This window comes from Chelonia mydas, chromosome 2 (genome assembly GCF_015237465.2).
Source record: "Chelonia mydas isolate rCheMyd1 chromosome 2, rCheMyd1.pri.v2, whole genome shotgun sequence".
Taxonomy (NCBI): Eukaryota; Metazoa; Chordata; order Testudines; family Cheloniidae; genus Chelonia; species Chelonia mydas.
In genome coordinates, this window is record NC_057850.1 from 243,093,026 (window position 1) to 243,113,978 (window position 20,953).

Below are 20,953 nucleotides of genomic sequence, written 5' to 3' on the forward strand. Positions count from 1 at the left end.
CCCCGGGCCTTTAAATCACCCCTGGAGCAATTTAAAGGGCCCTGGGCTCTGGCTGCTACCCCAGGGGTTCCAGCAGCAGGGCTCCGGCAGCGCTTTAAAGGGCCCAGGGCTCCCCTCAGCGGCCGGAGCCCTGCCACCGCTACCCCAGGGGCTCCGGCAGCGGGGCTCCAGCAGCGGGGCTCCAGTGGTGTTTTAAAGGGCCTGGGTCTCCTTTAAAGCGCCAGCCTGGGGAAGCCGGTCTGGAAGGGCGTTCTGGCTCTTGCCGGTACGCCGGACCGGACCGGCTTATTTTCACCTCTGAGCACATGTCATTTATACAAAGAGTGGATACTGGTATCATAATGGCATGAATACATCAATAGTCATGACGTATGTATGTGTGTGGGCAGTATTCACCCAACTTATTTAATTACTGGCCAACTCTTCACCAAATGGAAAAATGTGGTGGAGAAGATTGTGCACTGCACACAAGAATTTTCTGGATGTTAAAGAGAACTGAGCTTTATTAGTTTGTGTGGTATTTCATAACTATTGCTGATGTTATCAGATTGCTGCTTAATTCCTCATCTGGCATCACTGGATTTATACTAATGTTAGATTAATAAATGCACAGCCTTCCTTTGTAAGGCTGTATAGTACAATCAAATAATTGTCTGATATTTCAGTAATTCTGGCTGTAATGGCCCACAATCATCCTTTAAAGAACTTCTTGTGCTCGTATTTCTATCATCTACATAAGTGAAAAAACAATAAATAAGAGCTGACGTGCAGAAGTATGGAGTGTTTTGATGTTAGTTCTGTCTTGTTCTACTGCATTCAAAACCAAAAAAGAAACGAAAAAAAAAGAAAAGAAAAGAAACCCAAAACAAACTGCTTCTATTACAATTTTATTTAGTACCCTGAAAAGTGCCAGACTGACTGTCCTGGAGGCTGTCCATTTATCCACCTAGCAGGCACAGCACAGGAAAGGGAAGTGCACATTTTGCATGTTCACTTGCAAACGTGCCTCCTCTTAGCTTAGCGGAATCACTTTACAGATGAGATGATAGTTCAATCCTTACCATCTCCAAGATTGCCAGTTAATACCAATTATCCTGGTGGTTTTGTGACATGGACACCCGGTCCACTAGGAATTAAACTGCGACCACCAATTTTATTCAAGGAGATTTACAAATACCTTTCATATCAAATGGCTCGTTCCTGGCTGATGATGACTGGATAGATCAAATGATTGGGCACATTGCACATACGCTGATATATATGCTAACTAGTAGGTAGGTGATAACAACTGGAAGCCTATACTGAAATGGTTTGCATTTGAACGAGCAATTTAGATTATGTCTACACTATACTGTAGTGTGGACTATGGGGGATGTGAATTGCAGAGTGCACCAAAGAGTTGTGCTTAAATGCTCCATGTGGATGCTGTTGGCACAAAGTACCAGGTACCTAGTTTGCATTAACATACTGCTCTTTCTAATAGTATTAAATTAACATGAACTCAGTACCTTTTAATTTACTCCATTAGTGTCCAGATGGCGCAATTACAGTACAACTCTTTAGTGCTGTCTGTAATTGACACCCCTGTAGTCCACACTGTGGCGCAGAGTAGACAAGCCCTTAGGTGTTGTAAGCAAGACATGAGAAGTAATTTTTCCGGTCTACTCCACATTGATTAGGTGCCAGCTGGAGTATAGTGTCCAGTTTTGGGTGCCACATTTCAGGAAAGATATGGGCAAATTGGAGAAAGACCAGAGAAGAGCAACAAAAATTATTAAAGGTCTAGAAAACACGAGCTCTGAGGGAAGACTGAAAAAATCGGGTTTGTTTAGTCTGGAGAAGAGAAGACTGAGAGGGGACATAACAGTTTTCAAATACATAAAAGGAGGAGTGAGAAAAATTGTTCTGCTTAACCTCTGAGGATAGGACAAGAAGCAATGGGCTTAAATTGAATCGAGGGTGGTTTAGGTTGGACATTAGGAAAAACTTCCTAATCGTCAGGGTGATTAAGCACTGGAATAAATTGCCTAGGGAGGTTGTGGAATCTCCATCACTGGAGATTTTAAAGAGCAGGTTAGACAAACACCTGTCAGGGACGGTCTTCTTCTAGATAATACATGAGTGCAGGGGACTGAACTAGATTACCTGTCAAGGTCCCTTCCAGTCTATGTGAAAGGTTGTGTATCCTATTACCGACTTCTCAATGCCATAAACATGGTTCTTTATGCAGTATATTCTTCTCTCACCTCTCTTCCCCGGTATTCTTAAATACTTGTTTATCTTTTGTCATAAGACTCTTGGACAAGTTGACTTCATTGGGAAGCATGAGGGCATGGCCCATCTGAAAATCAAGCCATGTTTATTTAGGTACCTAACTTGAAGAGCCCAAGTTTGAACATTTTAGCAGCTCTTAGTAGGAAATGAGAAAGGAACTTTTGATCAATGTTTCACATTAAACAATTTTAATTCCTTTCAGTAGAAACAAATTATCATGTAGTGCTGCTGTTAAAAATCATAAGTAAAATACAGAAATATTTTTACCCTGCTTTGCTATGGTCACAGCAAACAAACACACACCATATTGGGCTGGATCCCATATTCCTCATGCAGCTAACCCATACACTGGCTTCAGCAGGGTTCTTGTCTGCATGAGGCATCCATGATCAGGCCCTAAAGTTGTGGTATCACATTGTATAATGTTATATTTCTACATCAGTTCTGAACATTTCCTCTGTAGGAACTTCAGACCATCTTCTTCAGAGATATATATTTTATACAGCTCTTCCTGCCCCTTGTACTCTTGTTCAAAGACAAGATCAGCTATTTTTACAATGAGCCAGCAAGCATTTGTAAGAAGTTAAGCGATACTCCAAATATTCCTTAATTGAGTTTAGATGCATTCCGTGAATTTTTACACCAGCATCAAAGCTAATGTCTTCCCAGAGATAAGCAGTTTCTTCTCATATTTCAAAAAATCATCACATATTTTCAGCAAGCTTTCAGGAATGAAAGCTACTGGACTGCAGTGTTGTCATAATAAAACAGAAAGGTGCACATAGGTATTGTGATTCAAAGGCGACAAGCGCTGAACAAACAGTGTGTAAAGGCTTTTTTCTGGCTGACAATGTCCATCTCAGGCTGTTATTGCTCTTGTTTGATCATCTTTTAAATGATTATCATAGTTGAAGCAAATGAAGACAGTCATCACACTTTGATACAGAAAAAAGTACAATGAAGCCTGAAGGAAGCTTTCATTGCCAATTGATATTCTGTTAATAGTGTGGTTCAGGTGAGAAGAGTCAGGATATAAATGGTGTCCCATTTCCCACTTTGTGAGTCAAAATCACACCAGTGTAAACCCAGAGTAACTTCCATTGACTGAATTTGGCAGTTGACATCTTTTGTTCCAGATTTACACTGATGTGGCTGAGAATAGAATTAGAATTTTTTTATACCTCCATTTTGTTTAATTTAATGTTTTTAACTGACTTGAATAAATATTATTTCACCTGTCCTTAATTTTTAAAAGCGTGACTTCTAAACAGCCGATTTCTTATTATAAAACCCACTGCTGCCATCTGAAGCCAACTTAGTGAAACAGAAACACTATTTTTAAAGACAGGTTTCAGAGTAGCAGCCGTGTTAGTCTGTATTCGCAAATAGTAAAGGAGTACTTGTGGCACCTTAGAGACTAACAGATTTATTTGAGCATCAGCTTTCGTGAGCTACAGCTCACTTCATCAGATGCATTCATCCGATGAAGTGAGCTGTAGCTCACGAAAGCTTATGCTCAAATAAATTTGTTAGTCTCTAAGGGGCCACAAGTACTCCTTTACTATTTTTAAAAAAAGCAAAGTATAAGAGAACATAAGTGTTCCTTTGAAGTCTGCTGCGCTGAGATTTAGTGTTTATTGTTGTTTTTGTTTTGCTAAGGTGGGAGATCAACACTTAGGGTAAATGTAGAAAGAAAACAGGATCAGATACATGTGCCCATTCCTGTGTAAGATATGGTGATTAGGTTAGAAACAATGATATTGTCTTGGTGCATTTAAAATTGTACCGCTAGTCCGAATGATGACAGGGCAGTATCACTGACACCGGTCACTGACCTATATGGACACTAGAAGGGAATCTAGTATTTCACACGACAGTGTCATTGGTGTGTGTTGGGAGGCAACATGGTACAATAGAGAGGGTACAGGATTGGGACTCCGGAAACCGGATTCTATTTCTGACTCTGCCGCTGACCTGCTGCATGACCTTGGGCAAGTCACTTAACCTCTCTGTGCCTCTGTTACGCAGGTGGGGCTCCTCAGTCATGGCAGCCAGTCCACCCAGGAAAAGAGAACTCTGATTTCAAACCAAGAGCAGCATGCCATGGTCAGCTGGTTTGTAAAAGTTGTGCCAATCACACATGCTTGATGGGTCTTCACTGCCAAGTCCAGCGAACAGGACAAGGTGAAGCGGTGTCAATGGTGTAGGGATTCAGACAGCAGAACTAGAGGGAGCCAGCAGAACTACAGTCTGACCTCCCCTTATGATGCCAGGACTCATTGGTTATGTCAGCGAGCCTCCCAGCCCAGGCAGACAGACTAGTCCACTCCTAGTGTGCTAAAACTAGCAGTATGGATGTTGCAGCTCTGGCAGACACTTGAGTAAGTCACTTAAGCTCAGACCCAGGAGCTCAGGTGAGAGACCAAGCTGCCACTCAAGCCACGACATCCACACTGCTAGATTTAGTGTGTTAGCTCAAGCCTTGCTTGTGCGAGTCTGTCTACCTAGGCTGGGAGGTTCACTCTCAGCTGCAGTGTAGATGTACCTATTGTTATATTACAATGACTCTTAGTTGATTATGAGAGGTAACAGGGCACAGTGAACTCCAGGGTCTTAGCCTTTGTGGGGTTTGGCATGATTCCAGCATTGAGTGACAGCTCTGTTGTGCACAGCATATCCCACTAGTGGAATTTTTTATTTATTTTCCTGTAGGCCAGAGAGGATTCCTCAGCAGACTGATGACGCAGCAGCGAATTCACTGGCCATTTAAAAGCTTGTGATAGCCTTTCAGTCATTAAACCTTTCACTTTTACTGGTGAAATTCAGCAACCCTGAATTTTACATTTGCATTAATGATAAGTAAAGTTGATTAAATTAATTGCAGATATATTACCCAATTTCTTTGATTTTATAAATCATTTGCAAACCAATTCTGAGTTCTGCAAATATACATATATATATTTTGTAAATTTTTACCAAATTGTTTTAGAAAAACAATTTTCTACTTATGAGTTTTTTGTGGACTCTTTCCTTATTCCCATTCCTGCCCTTGCTCCACCCCCACTCTGCCTTTTCCTGTCCCATTCTGTACCCTCCCCTGAGCTCCCCCGCCCTCGCTCTGTCTCTTCCTGCCCCTGCTCCTCCTCCTTTCCCCCCCAGCGCCTCCTGACTGCCCCTGAACAGCTGATCAGCAGCAGGCCAGAGGCTCTGGGGGAGAGGGGGAGGAGCTGATCATCAGGGCCACTGGTGGGTGCTCAGCACACACTGTTTTTTTTCTGTGGGTGCTCCAGGGCGCGGACTTGGCGCCTATGGCGTGTTGGGTGGAGGGGCTGTGTGGTGTGGCATGGGCCTGCCCCTGAGGGGAAGGGGCATGCTGGTAGCACAGGGCTGGGCGGGCCACTGCTGGTTTGTAAATAGTGCCCTCGCACTGAGCTGGATGGAGTGGGGCTGCAGCTGCCATGCCATGCCCCATTGCCCCTGATTAGGCCCCTCGTTCTGGGCACTGACCTCCTCACGCCATGTCCATTGCCTCATGGGGGCCCACAAATATGTTTGGCGTGGGGCCCACAAAAGCTTAATCCGACCCTGCTCAGGTGCACCCCAGGGCTGCTGCTTTGGCCGCCACTAGGACCGCTGCTGCTCTGGTGGTCTCTGGGGCCAGCCACACGGCCATGCTTGGATGGTCCCCAGGGCACAGCAGCTGGTGCAGCTGGCCGCGGGACATCCGAGCAGCTGCAGAAGTCACGGGGGTCTCAGAAAGTCACAGAATCTGTGACTTCTGTGACCTCAGTGACAGAATCGCAGCCTTACTCACATGGTATTGTTTTTGCTCTCTGATTGGATGACTGATCATTTTTAAACAGTCGCACAATGACTGATTAATAGCGAATACTTCTGTTCGTGCACAAAATACTGTGGTTCACATTTGAATATGGATATTTGAATGAAAAACAGCTGTTCGTCTACATGAACATACATCCATGCAAACAAAAATCTGTTCAGGTGAATATCTGTGAATAGGGCACAAAACGTCACAGACTTGGCTGATATGAATACTCTTTGGAATACTAATGCATATTTTTGGGAGATGTTTTTCAGTATTCAACCAGATGAACTGGTAAGTAACTGAATTATGCTAAATCACAGGGTTGAAATACTGTTCCCTTTTGAAGTCAGTGGGCATTTTGCCTTTGATTCAAATGGGGCAAAGATTTCACCCTAGATTTCACTTGTAATCTCTTGAGGCCTGATTCTTTTACACTAAGGCCACTTTACATAATGAGAATCAGGCCCATGGTGTATTTTTACATCTCCAGCCTCTGTGGCTCCTCTCATAGTTGATGCCCGTTGAGTTGATCTCTCTGCCTCTCATTGTAGTGGCATGCTCCTCCTACGTTTTTGCCTACCGTCATGGTTTCTACACCTTTTTGATCTCTATCTCTCATATCTCATCATTGGTTCAGATAATGCGCCATTTTAACCAATCCTAAACTCTACTTGTTGCATCAAAGATTAGTCAGCTGGTCATTCTTAGCTGACTGCTAAGCATACCTGTTAAAGACTGATATCTGCCATCAAAGAAACACTTGAAAAAAACCCCTTTCACATTTTGTCAAGATATTTTTTATTAGAGCTGGTCAGAAAAAATTTTTTGTCTTGCGGAAAATTTTGGCTTCTTGGCAAAAAATAAAAAACTGAAATATTTTGGCCTCTATAGGCAAAACTTCCTAACCAAACTATACCTCCCATGAGCTACCCTGGTCTCTCTACTTTGTGAGGGGATATGGTGCATCATTAGAATCACGTCGCTGCAGAGCATAACGGGAGATGAAGTCTGGCTGGGGAACGTGATCCATAGAAGAGAATGGGGACATTAGGCAACTGAACTGCAACTCCCATGAAGCAGTACAGCAGTTACAACACCTGTCATGTTTCATCTCTAGAACGTTTTATGAGCATTAAATAATTAAGAGAGTGCTGGAAGTCATTAGATGGAAGAGAATAGACTGTGCTCTGGTCAGAGCAAAACCTAGACTGAAAAAGGGCAAGAGCATAGTGTACAAAGTGAGAGGATTGTCACCGAGATACGTCTACTTGCAGAGAATGGGAGGGCCTTATTAATGATGTGATATTAAGTAGTAAACTTTCTTATTAAGTTCATCAAGTTAAATTGTTTTAAATTCATAGTCTATTTTCTGCACACTGATATATGTAGTAAATAATGCATTACAAGAAAGGATTTCTTCCAATCAGAGCTAGCATTTTTTGCTTTTATAGTTGCAAAGCTGCCAAAAAAAATGAATAGTACATAGTATATCCATGCACACCAACCAAATTCTCTGTTGCTAATTTTTTTTAGCTTATTTAAAGACCGGAAATGTAAGTGGCTCAGTGCAGTATGTTTGTATAAGCAAGGTCTGCTGTTGATATCAAGTTGCCCCAAAGTCCAGCTTTGAGCTTTGGAAAGGACCATGTGGTTTCTGAAGGTTTTTTGACAGGATAAAAGAATGTAAAGGAGTATTTGTACTAAACAGATTAAGTTGTTTGTAAACATGTCCCCTTTAAATTAAGTGGTGGTGAAGACAAAGAAAATACTTTGTTGTTATCTCCTGGATTTGTCTTAAGTCAAATGGACAAACAAGTTAAACAGCGGATCCTCTTTAAATCCCTAATGGCTGTGAAGATTACATCTGAAAAGGTCTGTAAAATAAGTAAAAATTAAATTGCTTAAATTCTTCTGCTCATTTACTTTGGCTAAAGCTTCTTTTTTCCCCCTTCACTTTTTTCTCATTCAGCTTTGGGGAACTTTGTTTTCAAACCACATTAGCATAGAGACAAATATTGCACAAGAATTTCACTTCTCTTCAGTCTTGTCACTTGTGATGAATAAGTCCTTGCTTAGTAAGTGGTGGTGACACATCATTGTGGCAGCTTCTGCACTTCAACAGAAGGATAATTAATCTTGCTATCAACACTGCTAAACAGGGGAGGATCACTCAAAGTTTTATTCCATAATGCTGCTTTGTTTGAGGTGGGATGCTTCCATTTGAAATGGTTGTCCATGAGTCATGTACTTCCTGTGATTAGCTTTTTGTAATCACTTGGTTCTTGAATTGTGTGGGGAAAAATACACAGGCTTTGTGTAGTTTTGATGTGGCTTTTTTATGCTGCATACGTGTGTGTGTGATGCACGCACCACAAAAGAGAAACTAAGGACTGACACGGATCAGCACTGGTATGTATGTGCAAACTCTCTCAGGGCCTAATCCTGTGAGCGTCTTGCACCCCACTGACTCCAACAGGACTGAAGGTGTTCAACATGCTGCAGGAATGGGTGAACACGTACTACAGCTGCTGACATATCATCTAGCGGAATGAAAAAATATCCTGTTAGCCAGCCAAGAACTGACAGCATTAAAACTATTAGAAAGGACATAGATTGCTATTTAGCTAATCAGTTAATACTTAGCAATCATCACTTTTTTCTGAATTCCAGCATTGCTGCAGCAATAAAATGATGCCAAATGAGAGAAGTAAGCTAACAATAGCTTTGCTTCAACTGCCTTTTCACTCACTGTAATAGTAATAAAATAATAATAACCCCCACTTCATTCGTCTGTCAAAGAGGTGCTGATCTAAGGTCACACATTCCAGTTGGCTAATTATTCTGCCTACCTAAAATTCCTCTGCAGTTTCATTTTTTAGATGAAGCTATGCTTTCACTTTTTGTCCTGAGCTATTACGTGGTGTCTGTTTAAACACTTGTATTGTTAAAACCAAATTTGGCCATTAGAAGGTGAATATTGAAGACAGCTGTCTGCTGTTTACAACTTAACACGTAAAACTATAGTTGTCCTTCCAGCTAAATCTCCACATCTTCCTGCAGCTAGAAGCAGAAGAGAATCTTTAATCAGATGCCTGTTCAGCTGTCAGGTCGCGAGAGAACAGTGGATATCACTGAACGTAACACAGACTGGAAAGCACACACGCAACATTTCCTATCACCAATGGCAGGGTGGGGGCTTTTGCTGGTGGGTCTTTCCCAGAGATCTAGACGTAACCTTTTCCTTTCTGCACTTGGCCTAATCTTTGAGGAGTCCACAGGAATTGGGGTTTTTTTCCTAGCCCTTCATTTCTGGGACCATCACTGCTCCTGCTTGCTGTTTCCCTGACATGTACCATACACCTGTGTACATAGTGTGCCAAGGGAGCACACTAATTGAGAAGGTCAGATGTTCAGCCTCCTCCCTTCCAACAATACTAATTACTTCTTTCTTAATTAATGGCTGCATGGGGGCTTCCAGCTAGAGACAAGGAAGAGGGATTTGTAGCCATGCCAGTGGCTGTACTCATTGCACGTGTAGAGTGCTGAACCAGGCAGAATGCTTCTGGGCCCGCTGACATGTTTGGAAGTAGCACATACCTACATCTCCTATTCAGAGGAGTAGACCACGACCCCCTGGGTTCCCAACACCTCACACCGCCCTCGTAGCCATATCTCCTTTGGGTGGTGAGGCACCTGTGGGTAGTCTGCTATCTCTTTGTACTCAGGCTCTGTAAGTGTAGGCATGCACAGCTGTCCTCTGTGCAAGAACACAAGGAGGGAAATGGGATCTCTATACTCACCCCTTGTGCACCCATGCTACCAGACTTTATCCATACATATCTGCAATATTTAATATTTGCAATATTAATATCACCCTTTTCAGGGACCACTGTATCAGTGCTGCTATCCAGAGGTAACCAGCCTGTGATCCAATGTGTCTTCATAAGTGCATTTCTTTTTATCTATGTTATGCCTCCTGCAGCCTTCATTAATTTCAAAATTCTTGCTTAGCACTTTGGTCAACTGAAGTCTAAACCTGCAACCAGCACTGCAGTAAGAGTGGACAGAAAGTTCAGTGAGCAGAATAAATAATTTTCTCTTGTTTTTCCTCGCCAGTTTATGAAGATAAAATCAAAGCATTTAAATTATGAGGTCAATCTGTTTCAATTAATAATTTATACTCAGTTCATGACTAGCATTATTGCACTGTCACAATGTTTACTTCTGAATAAATTCATTTTAGCAACAGTGGGCCAGATCCTCAGCTGATGTAAATTGGCATATGACCATTAAAGCCAAGGTAGATACAGTGATTTTTTACAAGTTGAGAATCTGGCCATGTATTCTGATCAAAACTGACTCAGGACTCTCCTACCTTTTGCCTCATGTTCAGTTTCTGATTTTTGGTTGATAAAGGTTCCATGACTGTAATTCAGTGTTGAAACTGGACAGCAAATCAGTTTTAAAACACGGATTCAAATGTACTTGAAGTGACTAACCATAGAGATTTGACAAGCATCTTTCATAGGAAAAAAGAGAAATAAATTATCCATACGTCATTCAAGAGGGTTTTGTGCAGAGATTTTTATAAACCTACAAGTGTCAGTCTTGTATTTGTATTGAACTATTGCATGTAATCAGAAACCAAAAGTAAACTGTGTCTCACTTAATCATGAAAGGCCAGTTTCTTTGAGGTGCTGAGTGCCTCCTGTGAGGTCCTTAATTCCCACTGATGTCAATGAGAAGGTGCTCAGCAACTTTGTTACTGGTTGAATTGTTTCCCACGAATGATGATTTAGTATTTTGCATGTTAACAGATTAGTTGGTATAAGGCTAAAAGAAAACAGCTACATAACTGGCAAAGATTCTTTTCAAGGGTTTTTGTCAAAATACTCTTAAAATATACAGTTGTGGTGTTAAGCAATTTATTAATAAGCCTATTAATACCATGGGGCTTTTTTCTTGAGAGTCTGTTAAGAACATCAGTGTTTAAGATGCTATCCACACAGACTTAATGCCAGGAAAAGCAATCCCATTAAATTGGACCTCATGAAATATTTATGAGGGCCAATTTAAAATTAATCCTGGCATTAAGCCAAATCAGGCAGTATATTTGCTACTGTATTAAAAAGAAGAGGAAGAAGAGAGATTTTTCACAATAGTAATCTAGCTGGATTTTAGCATGACCCTAACAATATTTTTAATAATACAGCTGTTATTTTTGGCACAAAGAAATACTTCTTATTCATTATCAGTTCATGCAAAAACTACACCAAGTGTCTAGTAGGTTCTAAATGTCGTCCTTCTGGAAGATGGTTTATGTTTTTATTTTACAGTGATGAAATCTCTGTTTTCGAATAAATTCTTTCCCCCACAATTTACAAAAGAAACAGACAGTTCCGTAACTTTGCAGAGAGAGGGATATTACATTTGCAAAAGCATCTAAGGGGACGTGGGAACCTAAGTTCCATTTTCAAAGTGACTGAGACATTTATGAGGCTTTCAATGGGACTTTCAGTAGGACCAGAGACTTTCAGTGGGTCCCAGGTTTCTAAGGGCTAGATTAATAGATTCCAAGGCCCGAAGGGACCATTGTGATCATCTAGTCTAACCTTCTGTACAACACAGGCCATAAAACTTCTCCAAAATAATTCCTGTCTGAACTAGATCACATCTTTTTAAAAAAAACATCCAGCCTTGATTAAAAAATTTCCAGTGATGGAGAATCCACCACAACCTGTGGTAAATTGTTCTAATGCTTAATTATCCTCACTATTAATCTAGAAAGGTACTTAGGCATTGCACTGCTCAGCAACGCCTAACTTCTAGGCAACCTGGTACCTAGTGAAAATCTCAGCCCCGAGTTAGGTGCCCAGGCTCCCCATACAGTGCATGTTAGGTACCTAAGAAAGGGATCCTCAGAAACAAACAGAGTAATGTAGAGAAAGGGGTTGAGGCCTCAGCCCAGCCCCCCTCAAAGGTATTTAGGCACCTGACTCCCAGTGATCTTGGTCTCTAGGTACCTGTCTCAGCTTGGGTTTCTCAGCCATGAAAACTCTCCTTGATTTAGTTCATCTCTCTGTCTCTGGCCCATGAATATTTAGTTCTTTATACAAAATGGAACAGCTTCAACAGGAGAGAGACCCACCCCCCGAATACCCTATTGGGTAGGACATTCACTTGGTTGAAGTCCAAATGAAGCAGAATAGGGATTTGAACTTAGGTCTCCCACCTAGGCGAATACCCTAACCAGTAGGCTGGGGTACACACACACTTCCTGACCTACTTGCCTGCAATTGTCTTTTCTTAAGGGCCTGATCCTGTGGGCATGCTCTGAGAATGCCTATGAGATCAGGCCCTGCTGATAAGAAAGGCCAGGGGACACCTACTTTGAAAATCTTGCTCTGGGGCCTCTGGGTCTTGGGCTTCAGCAAGGGCTCCAAGCAGTTCATTAGCTGGGGGTGGGGGTATTTGGCATCAGCACTCAGGAAGGTTTGTGCATCCCTACAGGCAGAAACATATATGTCCAAGGGATTTAGACACTGGTGGATTAGGTTGACTCTGAATTGTAATTTTGAAAATGTCATTGGGACCAAAATGTTGGATGTAGGCATCTAAAGAAGTAGTCAGGTGACTAAATAAATCTAGCCCTAAGGGCCTAAGTCAATACAGAAATGGGTCTTCATTCCTGATAACACATTCCAGTTCTGTATCCATTTGAGCCAAATGGAATTTTATTATTGTCTTCAATAGCTGCAGAAGCAGAATCCTTTGACTGGAAACAGTGAGCTGTCACAGAAGGGTGACACATTTAAGAAAGAATGAAGCAGAGCTTGTCTTAAACTTTTTTATAGGTTGGCCAAGGGGCCGCCTGTTGGCAAAACACATAGGGCACAGATTGGAAGTGTTCCTTATAATGTTTGGAAAGCACCTAACATATTGTGGGTGCTGAAAGAAATACAAATAATAGATAATAATAATAGCCTGGGCAACTTATGTTGCATGGGTCTAGAGATGGCTTTGAGTTTTAAGAGGAGATTTCCTTAATGATGAAGAATTTCTTGGACACAGTAGAGGGGGATAGAAACAATTAAAATTGAGTCGTATCTAGCTCAGGAACAGGAAGGAGAGTGATAAAATAAATAAGTGTGGGAATGGAAAAGGGTAATAACTTGGTAATGGCAAAGTTTTGTATTATACACCTTGTGTTTACTTTGTGTATAAATTTTGTTTTAATTGTTTCTTTCCTGCCCTTCAATTTGGAGTGACTTTAGAACTCATAAAACAGAGAGATTTAAGGCTTCTCTACATAGCTAAAAGAAAAGGAGTACTTGTGGCACCTTAGAGACTAACAAATTTATTTGAGCATAAGCTTTCATGAGCTACAGCTCACTTCATCGGATGCATGCAGTGGAAAATACAGTGGGGAGATTTTATATACACAGAGAACATGAAACAATGGGTGTTACCATACACACTGTAACGAGAGTGATCAGGTAAGGTGAGCTATACCAGCAGGAGAGAAAAAAAAATCTTTTGTAGTGATAATCAAGGTGGGCCATTTCCAGCAGTTGACGGGAGGAGGTGGGGGGCAATAAACATGGGGAAATAGTTTTACTTTGTGTAATGACACATCCACTCCCAGTCTTTATTCAAGCCTAAGTTAATGGTGTCCAGTTTGCAAATTAATTCCAATTCAGCAGTCTCTTGTTGGAGTCTGTTTTTGAAGTTTTTTTTGTTCAAGAATTGCAACTTTTAGGTCTGTAATCGAGTGACCAGAAAGATTGAAGTGTTCTCCAACTGGTTTTTGAATGTTATAATTCCTGACATCTGATTTGTGTCCATTTATTCTGTTACGTAGAGACTGTCCGGTTTGGCCAATGTACATGGCAGAAGGGCATTGGTGGCACATATCACATCGGTAGATGTGCAGGTGAACGAGCCTCTGATATGATTAGGCCCTATGATGGTGTCCCCTGAATAGATACGTGGACACAGTTGGCAACGGGCTTTGTTGCAAGGATAGGTTCCTGGGTTAGTGTTTTTGTTGTGTGGTGTGTGGTTACTGGTGAGTATTTGCTTCAGGCTGGGAGGCTGTCTGTAAGCAACGACTGGCCTGTCTCCCAAGATCTGTGAGAGTGATGGGTCGTCCTTCAGGATAGGTTGTAGATCCTTGATGATGCGTTGGAGAGGTTTTAGTTGGGGGCTGAAGGTGATGGCTAGTGGCGTTCTGTTATTTTCTTTGTTGGGCCTGTCCTGTAGTAGGTAACTTCTGGGTACTCTTCTGGCTCTGTCAGTCTGTTTCTTCACTTCAGCAGGTGGGTACTGTAGTTGTAAGAACGCTTGATAGAGATCTTGTAGGTGTTTGTCTCTGTCTGAGGGGTTGGAGCAAATGCGGTTGTATCGTAGAGCTTGGCTGTAGACAATGGATCAAGTGGTGTGGTCTGGATGAAAGCTGGAGGCATGTAGGTAGGCACAGCGGTCAGTAGGTTTCCGGTATAGGGTGATGTTTATGTGACCATCACTTATTAGCACCGTAGTGTCTAGGAAGTGGATCTCTTGGGTGGACTGGTCCAGGCTGAAGTTGATGGTGGGATGGAAATTGTTGAAATCATGGTGGAATTCCTCAAGGGCTTCTTTTCCAGATGGAAAAGATGATGAAGATGTCATCAATGTAGCGCAAGTAGAGTAGGGGCATTAGGAGACGAGAGCTGAGGAAGCGTTGTTCTAAGTCAGCCATAAAAATGTTGGCATACTGTGGGACCATGCGGGTACCCATAGCAGTGCCGCTGATTTGAAGGTATACATTGTCCCCAAATGTGAAACAGTTATGGGTGAGGACAAAGTCACAAAGTTCAGCCACCAGGTTTGCCGTAACATTATCGGGGATAGTGTTCTTGACGGCTTGTAGTCCATCTTTGTGTGGAATGTTGGTGTAGAGGCCTTCTACATCCATAGTGGCCAGGATGGTGTTATCAGGAAGATCACCGATGGACTGTAGTTTCCTCAGGAAGTCAGTGGTGTCTCGAAGATAGCTAGGAGCGCTGGTAGCGTAGGGTCTGAAGAGGGAGTCTACATAGCCAGACAATCCTGCTGTCAGGAGCCAATGGCTGAGATGATGGGGCGTCCAGGATTTCCAGTTTTATGGATCTTGGGTAGCAATTAGAATACCCCTGCTCGGAGTTCTAGAGGTGTGTCTGTGCGGATTTGTTCTTGTGCTTTTTCAGGGAGTTTCTTGAGCAGATGGTGTAGTTTCTTTTGGTGTAACCTTCAGTGGGATCAGAGGGCAATGGCTTGTAGAATGTGGTGTTGGAGAGTTGCCTAGCAGCCTCTTGTTCATATTCCGACCGGTTTATGATGACGACAGCACCTCCTTTGTCAGCCTTTTGGATTATGATGTTAGAGTTGTTTCTGAAGCTGTGGGTGGCATCACCTTCATTATCACTACAAAAGGTTTTTTTTTCTCTCCTGCTGGTAATAGCTCACCTTATCTGATCACTCTTGTTACAGTGTGTATGGTAACACCCATTGTTTCATGTTCTCTGTGTATTTAAAATCTCCCCACTGTATTTTCCACTGCATGCATCCGATGAAGTAAGCTGTAGCTCACAAAAGCTTATGCTCAAATAAATTTGTTAGTCTCTAAGGTGCCACAAGTACTTCTTTTCTTTTTGCTGCTACTCTGAAATCTACATAGCAAGTTTATGCATAGCAAGCTAGGGTGTGAATCTGCAGCTTGCCAGGCAGTAACATCCCATGTGTACAGTGCTACAGTGCACAGAAAGTCCTGGAGTCACGCTCTTTGACTTTCAGTGTGTTGTAGCAGGGTCCACATGGGGCATTACTGCATGGCAGGTTGGTCCACTGTAGATTCACATCCTGCCTTGCTACACAGCAACTTGCTGTGTAGACAAACCCTAAGAGACTGATAGATTATCTGATGCTTATTGAACTCACTGGGAGTCTTTTCAAGTTGTGTTTGTTTTGTTTTATGGAAAATTGGGAACTAGGATGAACTGAAACAAAAACTCATTCCCGAGTTTTAGGATTTGAACAGATCACCAGAAATGATCAGCTGCTGTATCTCAACTCTCAGCTCCATCACTCCCCTACTCTGTCTCTTTGCTTTCCCAGTTCACTGTCTTTCACACTCCCTTTGTATCCTTCATTAACAAGGGTCTCCATGCTTTGTCTCACACTTCACCCTGCACTTGGAATGATAGCCGTATTTTAGTAAACCATACTATTCTCCTCTCTCTCTCCAAAATGCATTATCTGGAGTAGCATTTTTAAATGAGGCTAAGGAGTCAAGTAGAGCAAGGTGGCTTTTTGGAGGTTGGAGCAATTTGCTCTCCAACTATCCAGATGACCAAGCCAAGAGAGCAAGGACCTTCTGGTAGGTGTTACCTGAAGCTGTGTGCAGAGAGGGTGTGTATGAGTGTATGCCACCTACCTATCCAGATTTAAAGGATTATTTGAATTACTCCATGTTAATTGGAAAGAAAGTGCAAAGCTTTCTGTCAAAGAATGCTGAGCTAAATTAAATATTGGGTACAACACTGGGCAGTAAGGGAAACAGGAAAAGAAGTTTAATAACAACTATCTGACTGCCAGTGGAGAATCATTGACCGAAAGGATGACTTCATGCCTAAAATGGTAATGGGGGCTGTTCACACCTAAACTTTATCCAAAGACTCTCGATAATATGAATAAAAGTGCACCAGCCAAGGAAAGGGACAATACGTTCTAATAAGACTTGTATACCCTGCGATGCTAAGAAGTACCTGTCAGAATGAGGCCAGGGATAGACATAAACTTTTAGAATGTCAGCTTTTATTATTGTCTGTCTCAAAGAAATTGTAGCCAGGAGATTTAACTCTATCAGCAAAGCTTTACATGGTCTTAGCTAGAGAGGAATTGTACCACCTTCTTTGATTTCCTTTGATTTACTGTCTGTTTTCTATGGATAATCTTGTTTTTGTCCCATAGTGTATAGGAATTGGATAGTATCCAGCTAAATACTTGGGAGCCATCTAATGGGCCTCTCTGTCTTCTACTGCAGAAGCCACCGGAACCTAACATAGGGTGACCAGATGTTCCGATTTTATAGGGACAGTCCCGATTTTGGGGTCTTTTTTCTTATATAGGCTCTATTAGCCCCTACCCCCTGTCCTGATTTTTCACTTTTGCTGTCTGGTCACCCTAACTTAACAGAGCAGAAGTGTATATATGTAGCTAGGACTTTTGTGTTTGTATATAGCTAGTAAACATGGTTATATGGAACCCAGCAATATTAGTGTGGCTTCCTTGTATTCTTAATGCTATGTAAAAAAGTAAGACTCAACAACTTTAGATATGTTAGGCCTCTGGATTGTTATTTTGAAGAAAGTGCTATGAACCACTCAGAAAAAAGGAAAACAAAAAACTCAAGACACAGGGCTGGTCTACACACAAGGTAAGCAACAGTAGAATTCACCTTTTTCTTGTGGGCTCCACAAACATCTGTCTCCCACAGTAATATTCCTGAGTTTATTCAGCAGAGTTGTTCCCCTCTTCTGAGCCTTATAAGTCCTCGTCAGGGGAGTTAAGTTGATGCAGAGGCAATATAGATGCACACTGCGACCAAGATAGCTTCACTAATGCAGGAGCAAGAATTCCTTTCCCTGCAGTCCCTCCCTCACTACACCACTCCTTTCAGCAGTGACCTGTCTGATAGCCTTTCTGAACTCCACTGCCCAGAGGGGTCACAATGACAAAAAGACCCCTCTGCTTTAAAAAGGGCTGGTATGTGTCACAGGATTTACAAAGCACCAACGGGCATTGCAAGGTAACACATACTCAGGAGAACATCACTTTTTACCAACAAAAAGAGCGTACCTCACGCTTTAGCTTGGTCATCGATTTCCTAGGGCTGTGGGCAAGGCCGTCCCTTGAAGGATGCAGGGCCCGGGACAAATCAGCCTGTATAGGCCCCCCCTTAAAATTTTTTATACACGTGCTGAAGTCCCTTTCCAGGTTCTTGTGCCAGGGATGCTCCGGCTCAGAGGGAGTCCGGCTCAGGGTTCAGAGGGAGCCTGGCTGGGCTGCTGGTACTGCAGCCCCTGCAGGTTTGGTGTGTGACTTGCCCCTGGTCTGCAGCCGCAGACCGGCGTGCCTAAGGCTCCCTGCCCGTGCCAGCCCACCCGGTACTGTCTAGCCCGCACATGCAGTGGCTGGCGATGTACTGCAGACTTGCTGGGGTGGGGGCAGAGCAGCTGGGCAGGACTGGTGCTCAGGGTTGGGCGCCCTGCTGCAGACTTAGTGTGCAGTGCGATCGGGGAACCCCGTGGTCAGGGACTGGGCAGACCTCGATTCCCTTTCAGTGGCTGCAGCTAGGACCAGCTCCACTGCTGGGACGCCCGGGCCCTGCAGGGACATGTGTAGCTTCGAGCTGCCGGCAGAGCTCGGGGACGAGCCCATGTTACATTCTGCAGGTACCTGTGTGTGTAAGTGCCGCAGCTGGGTAAAGCCAGCCAGGGGCCTGACTGGCCCGCCCTGCTTAGGGCTAGCATTGGACACCCCATCGGCCCCCTGCTGAGCTCCGCATAGCCTGGGAGCAGCCCACAGGGGCAGGCGCTGCAGAAATCTCTTCTCGCCGGTGAGTGCAGGCCCGATCCTCGCTGCCAGCGCCAGGCCTGGCCTGGCCTGCCCCCCGAACCCCAACCCCATCCCCCAGGCTGGCCTGGTCCCCCAGGCACCCCATCCCGGGCTGGCCTAGTGTTCCCCACACAACACGTGCACACTGAAATGTGGGGCCCCCAAAGGGCAGGGCCCAGAAGGGTCACCCCGATTTGCCATACTCAAGGGACAGCTTTGGCTGTGGGGCTAGCAGCGTGTGCAGACATCACTAAGACTTCTGTAAGGCATTTGACATTTGGTTAAAAAGCTAGAACAATACAAAATTAGCATGGCACCTATGGATTAAAAACTGTGTTTCTAGTGGGGTCCTGCAGTGACTGGTACTTAGGCTTACTCTAGTTATCTTTTTTATCAGTCACTGGAAGAAAACAAAAAATCAGCACTGATAAAGTTTTCAGGTGATGCAAAGTTTGGAGGAGTGGTAAATAATGAAGAGGATGGGCCATTGATACAGAGCAAGCAAACAATATGCAATTTAATACAACTAAATGTAAATGGATGCATCTAGGAACAAAGAATGCAAGGTCATACTTACAAGATGTGGGATTCTATCCTATGAAGCAGTTACTCTGAAAAAGATTTGGGGGTCATGTTGGATAAACAGCTGAAGATGAGCTCCCAGTGTCAGGTTGTGGCCAAAAGGGCTAATGTGATCCTTGGATGCATAAACAGGAACATCTCCAGTAAGAGTAGAGAGTTTATTTTACTTCTGTATTTGGCAGTGGTGTGACCACTGCTGGAATACTACATCCAGTTCTGGTGACCACAATTCAAGAAGGATGTAGATAAATTGGAGGGGGTTCAGAGGAGGGCCATGACAGTGATTAAAGTATTAGAAAACATGCCTTATACTATAGTAATAGACTGAAGGAATTCAATCTGTTCCGTTTAACAAAAAGAAGGTTAAAGGGTGACTTGATCACAATCTTAAGCACCTACATGGGGAATAAGTATTTGATAATGAGCTTTGCAATCTAGCAGACAAAGCTATAAGATCCAGTGGCTGGAAGTTGAAGCTAGACTGGAAATAATTTTTTAACAGTGAGAGTAATTAATCAGTGGAACAATTTACCAAGCATTGTGGTGTATTGTCCATCACATGCATTGTTTTAAATGAAGATTGGATTCTATAAGATATGCTCTATGAAAAGTTTTGAAAAAAAAGCCCATTTTGAATCCTTCAGAATGAAAACATTTTAAATATTTTGTGTAACTAGATTTTTGATTTTTTTCTAGCACCTCTACATGTTACTATTCCTAGCTCCTCATTAGGCATCAAGAAAAGGGGCGGGGGGGGGGGCTGAAAACAGTGGCTTTTACACAAGATTAAGAGAGACCTACAGGTAGCTCTAAGAAACAAGAGAAGAGACTATAAGAAATCTGGTATGGTCACAAATAAAGACCTCAGACATGATTTTTCTCTGTTCTAGAAATTACAAGGAAGGGATTCTTTGGATTTGGGGGATTTTTAGTGTTTGGTGAAATGGATGGGGAAACAATAAAATAAAATGGTTGGATGACAATATTCTTACTGAAATAGATGAGTGTTTTTAGGCTTCTCATTTGTTTTGAGAGGGATTTGAAAGAAGAGATGGTGAGTTCCCAGCTCACTGAGCTGTTGAAGGAGTTGCAGACATAGAGAGCAGAACTGAAGAAGGCACAAAGACCAGAATGAGAGGAGAGATGGTTTGTAACTGCACTGCCCCAGAAGCAGCCCAGAGATGAACTGTGATGCAGAGAGTCAGAATCTTCCCCTGCTGTTCCCTTTTTCTGGGGCACAGGTAAGTTACTTCACCCCTTTTTACTGAGCAGTTTACTCCCAGTTGTGTGCACAGCAAGCTATTCTGGCCAGTGAGTTGGGAAGTGGATGCAGAATAAGAGCTCCTCTCATTCCCTGCCCCTTCCTTGCACACTTGGTCTCGGGGGGGGGGGGGGGGGGGATGGGAGGGCAGGGTGTAGTCCTTGCTCTCCCCCCCAGGGCCAGAGTTACCATCTGAGCAGGTGAGTAGTGAGGGCCTTACTTAGATGGGCAGAGGAATAAGAGGAAATAAGAGCTCTGATAGTGTAGACCAGAGTGAATTATGAAAAGGGGAAGATGCAAATTAGGATGACTATAAAGAAGAGGTTGCAATAATGAAGGTGGGAGATAGCAAAGGCATGGAGCAGTGTTTTTCC